The sequence below is a fragment of the Petromyzon marinus genome, chromosome 32 (assembly GCF_048934315.1).
Source record: "Petromyzon marinus isolate PM22_M1 ecotype Great Lakes invasive population chromosome 32, UKy_Petmar_22M1.pri1.0, whole genome shotgun sequence".
Taxonomy (NCBI): Eukaryota; Metazoa; Chordata; class Hyperoartia; order Petromyzontiformes; family Petromyzontidae; genus Petromyzon; species Petromyzon marinus.
This window is the reverse complement of record NC_133698.1, coordinates 9,210,010-9,218,337: the sequence shown is the minus strand read 5'-3', so window position 1 is coordinate 9,218,337 and position 8,328 is coordinate 9,210,010.

Below are 8,328 nucleotides of genomic sequence, written 5' to 3'. Positions count from 1 at the left end.
GCGTACAAAAAGTGCAAAAAATTCCATTTCGATGTTTGATCCCAATAACAATCATAATACAATACAGATCGAAATTTAAAGTATAAATCTATACTTAATCAAAAAAATCGGGCCAAACCAAGCCCCTCTAAAACTTACTAAAACAATGCTATGTAAACAACGTAACAGTTCTCCCAACAAATGTGATTACAAGTTTACAATAGCGACACACACAACACACATCACTAAACCTAGCGTCCTTCGCTAGCTGCATAAGTCAATCCATAACAGCCGGATTAACAAGAGCAGTAGCAGCACACTATAATCAACATGCATAATAAGTTCATACGTCGGTAATCTATAGCTATATTTTTAATTTCAGGCAACAGGATAGCAGTGGCAGCTAGGGTTGTACGACTCCTCTAGAGCATTTTTGAGTGATCGTCTTGTTGGTAACGATCCAAGCTGGAGTTTATTTGCGATAGCATTCCAGACCCTGGGGGCATCTATAGCAAAAGCCCTTTCTCCAGTATTTGTACGGCATTTAGGAATGAGAAGCTGGTAAATGAGCGAAGATCTCAGCTCATATTCGTTTTCCGAAACAATAAGGAGATCCATGAGGTAATCTGCGGATTTTTTTGTAAGTACATCGTAAATAAACAATATCTGATGCATAAGACGTCGATCATTAAGATTTGTTAAGTTTGACCCAATGTAGAGATCGCAGTGGTGAGTCCTACATGGGCAGTTCAATGCAAATCTTAAGTCCGAATGATATATTGAGTCAAGCTTCTTCAGAACAGTACTGGGTGCTGATTTATAAACGATATCACAGTAATCAAGTAGAGGCATTATGGTAGCTAATTCCTGCAGTCACGAAAGCTACGAATCTAGTTTATAAATGTGTCGTTAAACCCGCCACCAAGTTTGGCTAATCGCCCGATGAAGCTGGTTGTAATCACCAGCGAAACGTCGGACTCGAATTGTAAGTGTTGTGGGGTTACTCTCCAGCACACCGGTGTGCTAAAGTAGTAACGAATTGGCACGTTTTGTTTACGTGACAAACCTTACTAATTGGCTGTGTCGGGTGGTTGACGGGTTTAACGACACACATTTATATTTACGAGATCTAGCCCAAAATTAAAAATGAATAAACCTTTATTTTGAAGTGTCGTTTAATTTTTTAACATACAGCGCTTTGAGATACTTCAATACGAAAGGCGCTTTATAAAGTACAGATTATTATTATTTACTGCCGCCGAGAAATCAGAGAGCACTCAAATTGTAAATGTCGTGGATTTACTCTCCAAGACACCGGTAGGCTAGAGTAGTAACTAATTGGCACGTTTTGTTGACGCGACAAACCTCTTTACTGGCTGTGTCGGGGTGGTGGCGGGTCTAACGACAGATTTATACTTACGCGATCTAACAGCCCCCCCCCCCCCCAAAAAAAAAACCCCTCTATGATGAAATCAGAGAGGGAAGTTTTGTCCGAATTTGTGTGAGCGTGGAGGGAAGAACCCACCAGGGTAAGCCAGTCGTAGCTTATGTGCAGCGTCAGCAGCAGCTGAATAACATCATCAGGCCCGCCCCACACACACTGCTGGAGCTGATCAATCACGCTCCGTAGGCTAACAACAAGACTAAGATCCCCTCCCCCGTATAGCCTTAATAGGATAGTGGGGCAAGTGCGGCTCGCGAGTCGCAGTAGTGCCGCCTATGAAGGCCTCCACGGTACACGAGGGGGTGGGTGGCCAGCACCACGCCCGGCCGCCTCTGTCTCCCCAGCGGTGATGTTCACACACCCGACCAGAGACTCGAGGTTCACGCAAACACACAGATCCACAGGCACTGGGAACCAACCAACCCCTGGTTGCCAATGCCAACCCCCTGGTTCGTGTATTAACACTAATTAATTCGCTGTTAACATCTTGATATATAGAGGACTCCAGAGCTTGGGCAACTGTTGGTGCCAGTTCACCGCCTGGCTGCCTTCCAGCTTCGTCTTGTCGTTGCTCAGCGATTGTGAGATGCAATTTTCACGAACGACGCAGAATATAAATCGCAACATTAAACAAATAAGCAATATCATCCATCTTCATGGGTGGTCCTGAGTCAGTGGTGGAAATTGCAAGTTCCCAAGGTGAGGCCCAGCCCACTGTTACTGCTGCTGATTATGATGATGATACTGCTGATGATTATGATGAGAATACTGCTGATTATGATGATACTGCTGCTGATGATTATGATGATGTTGATACTGCTGCTGATTATGAAGATAATAACACGGATGCTGTTCCGGCCTAAATAGGTGCTCGCTAACAAAATCTGCCCTAAACAGAATAACATCTCGCCACAAAGGCGAGATGTTAACTACCTCGCCGGGTATGCAAGAGATCCTGGGTTCGATCTCGACCCTGACGCCTGTATATTTGGAGTTTGCGTGTCTCTCTCCCCGTGAGCGTATGGATTTTTCTCCGGGTCCTCCGGGTTTTCCCATCCACATTTAGAATCAACATTACGCGTTTAGACTATTCGGCTGCTATACATCTCCACGTGATACGCCGCTTTGTTGAGCTATCATTTGTGATAGCCAGGTCGCTTCTGAAAAAGAGCTACATATAGCTCAATGGGCCTTACCTGCTAAAAGACAACTCGTTTATTTGTTTGTATTTATATGCGGTAAGTTTATTATAACTATACATCGGTGTGTGTGCAGCCCACAACATACTCACGGTGTACTGCGCAGTACTTAGGTGGGTTCCAGCATCAATCCAACATCTCCCATCCACCCTTCCCCTCTCTCTCTCTGCTATGTCCACCCCCCACCACCACTGGTATGGTCCGGCTATCCGGGTTTTTACTATTGTGTAAAATGCAGAGTTAAAAGCACGTTATGTCATCCACCAATGTCGCTGCCTCTTTGTATGTACAGCATGCATATGCTACTGTATGTGTGTTGAACTTCTTTCACACCGTACGCAGCCAACCGTGCTAACCGGAGGTGCGGGGGAAGGCCAACAAACTAAAACACAAACTAAGAAAATAAATTAGTTTGTCAATCTAAATGATTTAAAAGTGCATAGTTCTAGTGGCTTCCTAATATCGGAAGGAAGAGCGTTCCAGACGGCCGCAGATGCGCATCTGAAAGCGCGGCGATGCAGCGACTGTTGCTGCTGCTGTCTCTGTAGAGGGACTCCTCTCCTTAAAAGCATTCGACTCACGAACAGATCTCTGGAACTGAACTCGTTCGTCAGTAGAGGAGTCCCCGTATTCTGTGTTTTGGGTCTTGTTTGGTGGTTTATAATCGTTTCCAACTGCAGTACGGCTGAAATCTTCAGCGGAGTATGCTCTGTCTCGTATCTCTGTCTGCAGCGGGGGAGTCACTATAACTTATACGCATTATGCAACAAATCAAATTTTAGGTGATAATTGCGTTACAGTCTGGGACTTATACCCCAGGAGAAAAACAATAAATCTACCAAGCTTTTATCAAATGGTTGCCCAGAACTTGGCGATAAAACAACTCCAACGTTAAATGCTTAAAAGTTGTTTTCCATCCCATGGCAATTGCGTCCCATATGATGATGTAATTGCATCACATCATCACCTCGTTATTCGCCTCGAAAGCGAGTGTTATTCATCATCATCATCATCACCACCATCAGGCAGGATCAATCATCTTCTGGATGAGGGCCTCTCCACCAAAACAAGTCCTTTCTCCTGCTCTTGCAACGTGACATCTCCACCCAGAGCACCTACGCGCGCTCCGATTGCATCGCTCCATCTAGACGGAGGATGCATTCTGTGATTGTGCGTTCCCTCCCTTGGCTGACAGTCCGTCACGAGTCTCGACCACTGGGCCACCATCCCTTCTATAGCGGCTTGTCCTGCTCGAGCCCGCTACTGATTTGAACAGTCATTATAGTTGGGTTTAAACTTCCACGTGTCTATTCCACGTGTTCTTCTTTCTGCTTTTCAATATATAGGGCGGTCCAGATTACCTCCTGTGACCCCCCAATTAATTGACCTCGATTTTTTTTTACCCTTCGCATATTCATTTGTTTTAAATAAACTTCACTTACAAACTATATTACGTTTTACGTTAATTAAATGGGCGGTCACACGTCATCTGGACCACTCTTGTACAGTACTTCCAAGCATGCATTTCTCCATGCTTTGTGCACTTTTCAGATTGTTGTTGTTCAATGTTGGTGTCGTGCAGCATACGTGCATACAATTTGCATATCGCAGTCACATTCCCCGTGGCCGGCATATAGCTCCGTGCCAAGCAGGCTTGCACGCATTGCACAGGCAGCACAAGAACCAATGCATGAATTGTCGCATGCATGAATGAATAAATGCATTAAGGTGAGAATGAATGAACTGATTTATGAATGGATAAATGCAGGAATGCCTCAATGCCACGCATTGCTGACTGAATTAATTAGTTATTTCCTAAGTTTCGATCGACACCATGGAACCCATGCGATGTTCCATCCCATCAAGGGATTTTTTTCCCCAAGTGAATTACTTAATTAATTAAATAGATACATTCGTAAGTGCGTGTGGATGAATAAATGAATGCACTGTTTTTGTCAGTTGAACATGTAGGCGTTCGCAAACAATAGCATCCACAATACAGGGTGCTTCAAAAAAATGTTAACACTCCCGAAAATTTGCAACAACGCCACGAGAAATGTGCTGCTGCCTCGGGGCTCTGGAGATCACCTGGAGAAGATTCCAGGCCACGTGTTGACAACGATGGCGAAACAAATGGGAGACTCTTAGACTTTTTGAAGCTATTAGCATACATTTGTTATCACGTTACAGTGTATTATCCGTTCTTTTTCCATTCAAAACGATAGTCCCGTATAAATGTTTAACTAAAATTTAAAGCACCCTGTATTTTGTAAAGACCCCAACAAAGCCACAAATCAGTGATTTCTCGGATCTTTGTTTTTTCTGGTGAACAAAAAAAAGAATTGGCCAGACGCAGCAATGCATCTCGACGAAGAGAAATCTGGAACGTGAATTAGGCTAGACAACTCTGGGCCATAATTTTTTCATATAAAAAAAAAACATGGCAGCCTCGGCCGGTTGGTGCGCCCTGTTTTGTCCGGGTTTGTCTTGTTTTGCTTGATCAACTGTGCTGGTGAGAGAGGCCTGCTGTTCAGCACACCCGTGCTGGTGAGATGGGTCTGCTGTTCAGCACACCCGTGCTGGTGAAAGAGGCCTGCTGTTCAACACACTTGTGCTGGTGAGAGGGGCCTGCTGTTCATCACAACAGTACTGGTGAGAGAGTCCTGCTGTTCAGCACACCCGTGCTGGTGAGATGGCGCCGATGATGGTAGCCTCAGCCAGTCGGTGCGCCCTGATTGTCTTGTCTTCAAAATTTTACATACTTTAGCCCATTAGTGTTAGTTAGACTTTGTACCTTTAGTATAGCTAGACTTGTATACCACTTATTTAAGATTTAAGATTCCTCTATTTTGCATGTATGCACCTTACTGCCAAAGTAAATTCCTTGTCTCTGCGAACTTTCATTGCGAATAAAACCCTTTCCAATGATTCTGATGAACATGTAAAGTGAAACGACTTAATTTGATGTAGCTTTTAAGTGAGACCAGTGGTATACGTATAGTGCAGCTAGGGGCATGGGTAACATATTTTGCGGGAGATGTTCAGAGAAGCCTAAAGATTTGTCGATTTATAAACAAAATTTGGCAATAACTAAAACTTTTTAAGCACCCTGTCGTTTTTTTGGTTATATTTACGCGATATAACCCAACAAAACCTACATCATGCACTGTTTCGTGTTTGCTACGTACGTTCCAAACGACGCTGTGGGCAACATCTTTTCAAGCCAAGACGTTCTATCTCAAAGGAGGTTCCAGGTTGAATATTTCTCACGTGAAAATTAAATACATGGATAGCTGCCACACAAAGACATCACAAGATGGTTCTTATTGCAGTCTCTGCCAGAGACGCAAGTGGCGCTGCTGAACTGGAGCTTGCCCAGTGCCGGCGGAAAAAAATCCGTCCATCGTTCCTTCGAGTCGGTTAAATTTCGAGTCACTCCTCCATGACACCACCACCACCACCGTCGGCCACCTTCACCACTAATGCCGCACGCACGGCGCCGATCCCACTGGGTCAAGGCAGGCGGGAATTGCGGCCCGTTTCCCCTCGGCTTAGCGGCGGCCTGGGGAAGGTGGAATTCGGAGTTCATGAACCGTGGCCACACAACCACTTTGCACCAAACCCCAAAGCTGCAAGGTCCCATTCAGATCGTCGTCGCGAGCGGGAATTGAACTTTGATCGCCAGGTTGGTGGCACAGCGCGCCAATCGTTGCACTGCCGACCCCCCCCCCCCCGCCATTACACACGCGCGCACACGAAGACAAAGACCCCCGTTATAGCCTTAACAGACTTTTGAGAACCTTTGAAGGCCGGCACACTCCTCGCGGGGTGGGTGGCCAGCACCACGCCTGGCCTCCTTTGCCTCCCTAGTAGCGGCGACGTTCATGCATCACACCGGGTCCTCGCAGTGACCACGACCCCAAGAGTGGCGTGGCGAGACGGGAATGTCTGATCACGTATGTTGAACTTCTTTCGCACCGTACGTAGCCAAACCGTGCCCCTCCCCCCCACCTCCCCCAATGTGCATTGCCTGTTGAAATTCCTCACCCTGGTCTACCAATCCCTTTTTTTATCCCACCATATATTGCCACTCTTGTATCTTTCTCTGTGCCTTCTCGCCCTCTACGTTATCATTCTTCACTGTCTCTCTCTCGTCCCTCCTCCTTGTGATCAATCCACGCTTTCGCTCTTCCTCTCTCTTCTCGCTCCCTTTCACCGAAACAAACTTCTCCCTGAACATTAAGCGGTCACTAGTTTCAGCTCCTCACTCAAAACTCACTAATTGCTCCCTAGCTTACCCCAAGACCCCCCTTAATCTCCCCCTCATAATCATCACCGTCCCTGTTCCCTCTTCATATTCTCATATTATTACCCATTAACCCCATTCATTCCTTTCATCATCATTACATTTTCATAGAATTCACACATCACAGATTTGCTCATTGCTTGCATCAATTCCATTCACACTCTGTACCGTTGTTAATTATTTGTAAAGCGCCTTGATTTAAAGCGCAATATATAAATCCCGTTGAGATGCGATAAGAATAGCGCCAGTTCCGTCACTGGCGTCAAGTGTTGGGGAGGCACCCGGGCCGCAGCCATGCATCTCTCCCCGCCAGGGTGAGGCTGTCAGGATTGTGACGGTTTTTTGACGACTTTATGACGACTTTGTGACGTTTTTGCGACGACTTTGTGACATTTTTGTGACTTGTGACGTTTTTTGTGACGACTTTGTGACGTTTTAATGACGACTGTGACGTTTTTATGACGTTTTTGTGACGACGTTGTGACGTTTCTTCCACACCCCCCCCCCACCTCCCCCATGTGCGTGCACACACAAAGATACCCTGTATAGCCTGTTGGGGCAAGTGCCATTAGCGAGCACCTGTGAAGGGAGGCACAGAACACGAGGGGGTGTATGGCCAGCACCACGCCCGGCCACCTTTGTCTCCTAGTGGCGATGTCTTACACACCGCATCAGGTACTCATTTAAGGTTGAGTCGACCTAGGGGAGGCCCAGGACCGTGTGCGGGGATCGAACTCGGGTGGCCGGGGGTTCGTAGCGCAGCGCGCTAACCGCTACGCCACCACTCCCCACGTTTCTCCACACCCGATGCGTGGGCTTGGTGTGCGTGCAACATTTCACAATGGTGGCAGCAGCAGACATGCCACGCCACGCCACCATATACGACACACAACCTACAACTCCCGAAGCAAATAACTTTACATACAACGTTTTTGGAATGGTTAAAACCAATTTCAAATAACGAACTGGTTTGTTCAGAATGTGTGGAGGGGGGGGGGGGAGCAAAAAATTGTAAGGGAAGTTAGTCAAGGAGATTGGCTCAAAGCATATGCACGGCATATTCTTTGGTTCTTTCGGTAAAGTCACGTAGGTGAAAAAATAATTAAAAAATATATACTTTATATTTTATTATTTACGAAAAAGAAAAAAATATTTTTATTTTATTATTTTTCCCCTACGTGACTTTACAGAAAGAAAATAATAAAATACAAATATTTTTTTAAAATATATTTTTTTCACCTACGTGCAGTCACGAAAACTTCAAATCTAGAATATGCACAGCAACTGAAGATATTTTCTGAAAACTGGAATAAGGTTAAACACGTAAAGAAACCATCTGTGGATTTGCTAACGGTAGCAAAACAATGAAACTCAACACGTTTGCTAAAAGAATTAAGGCA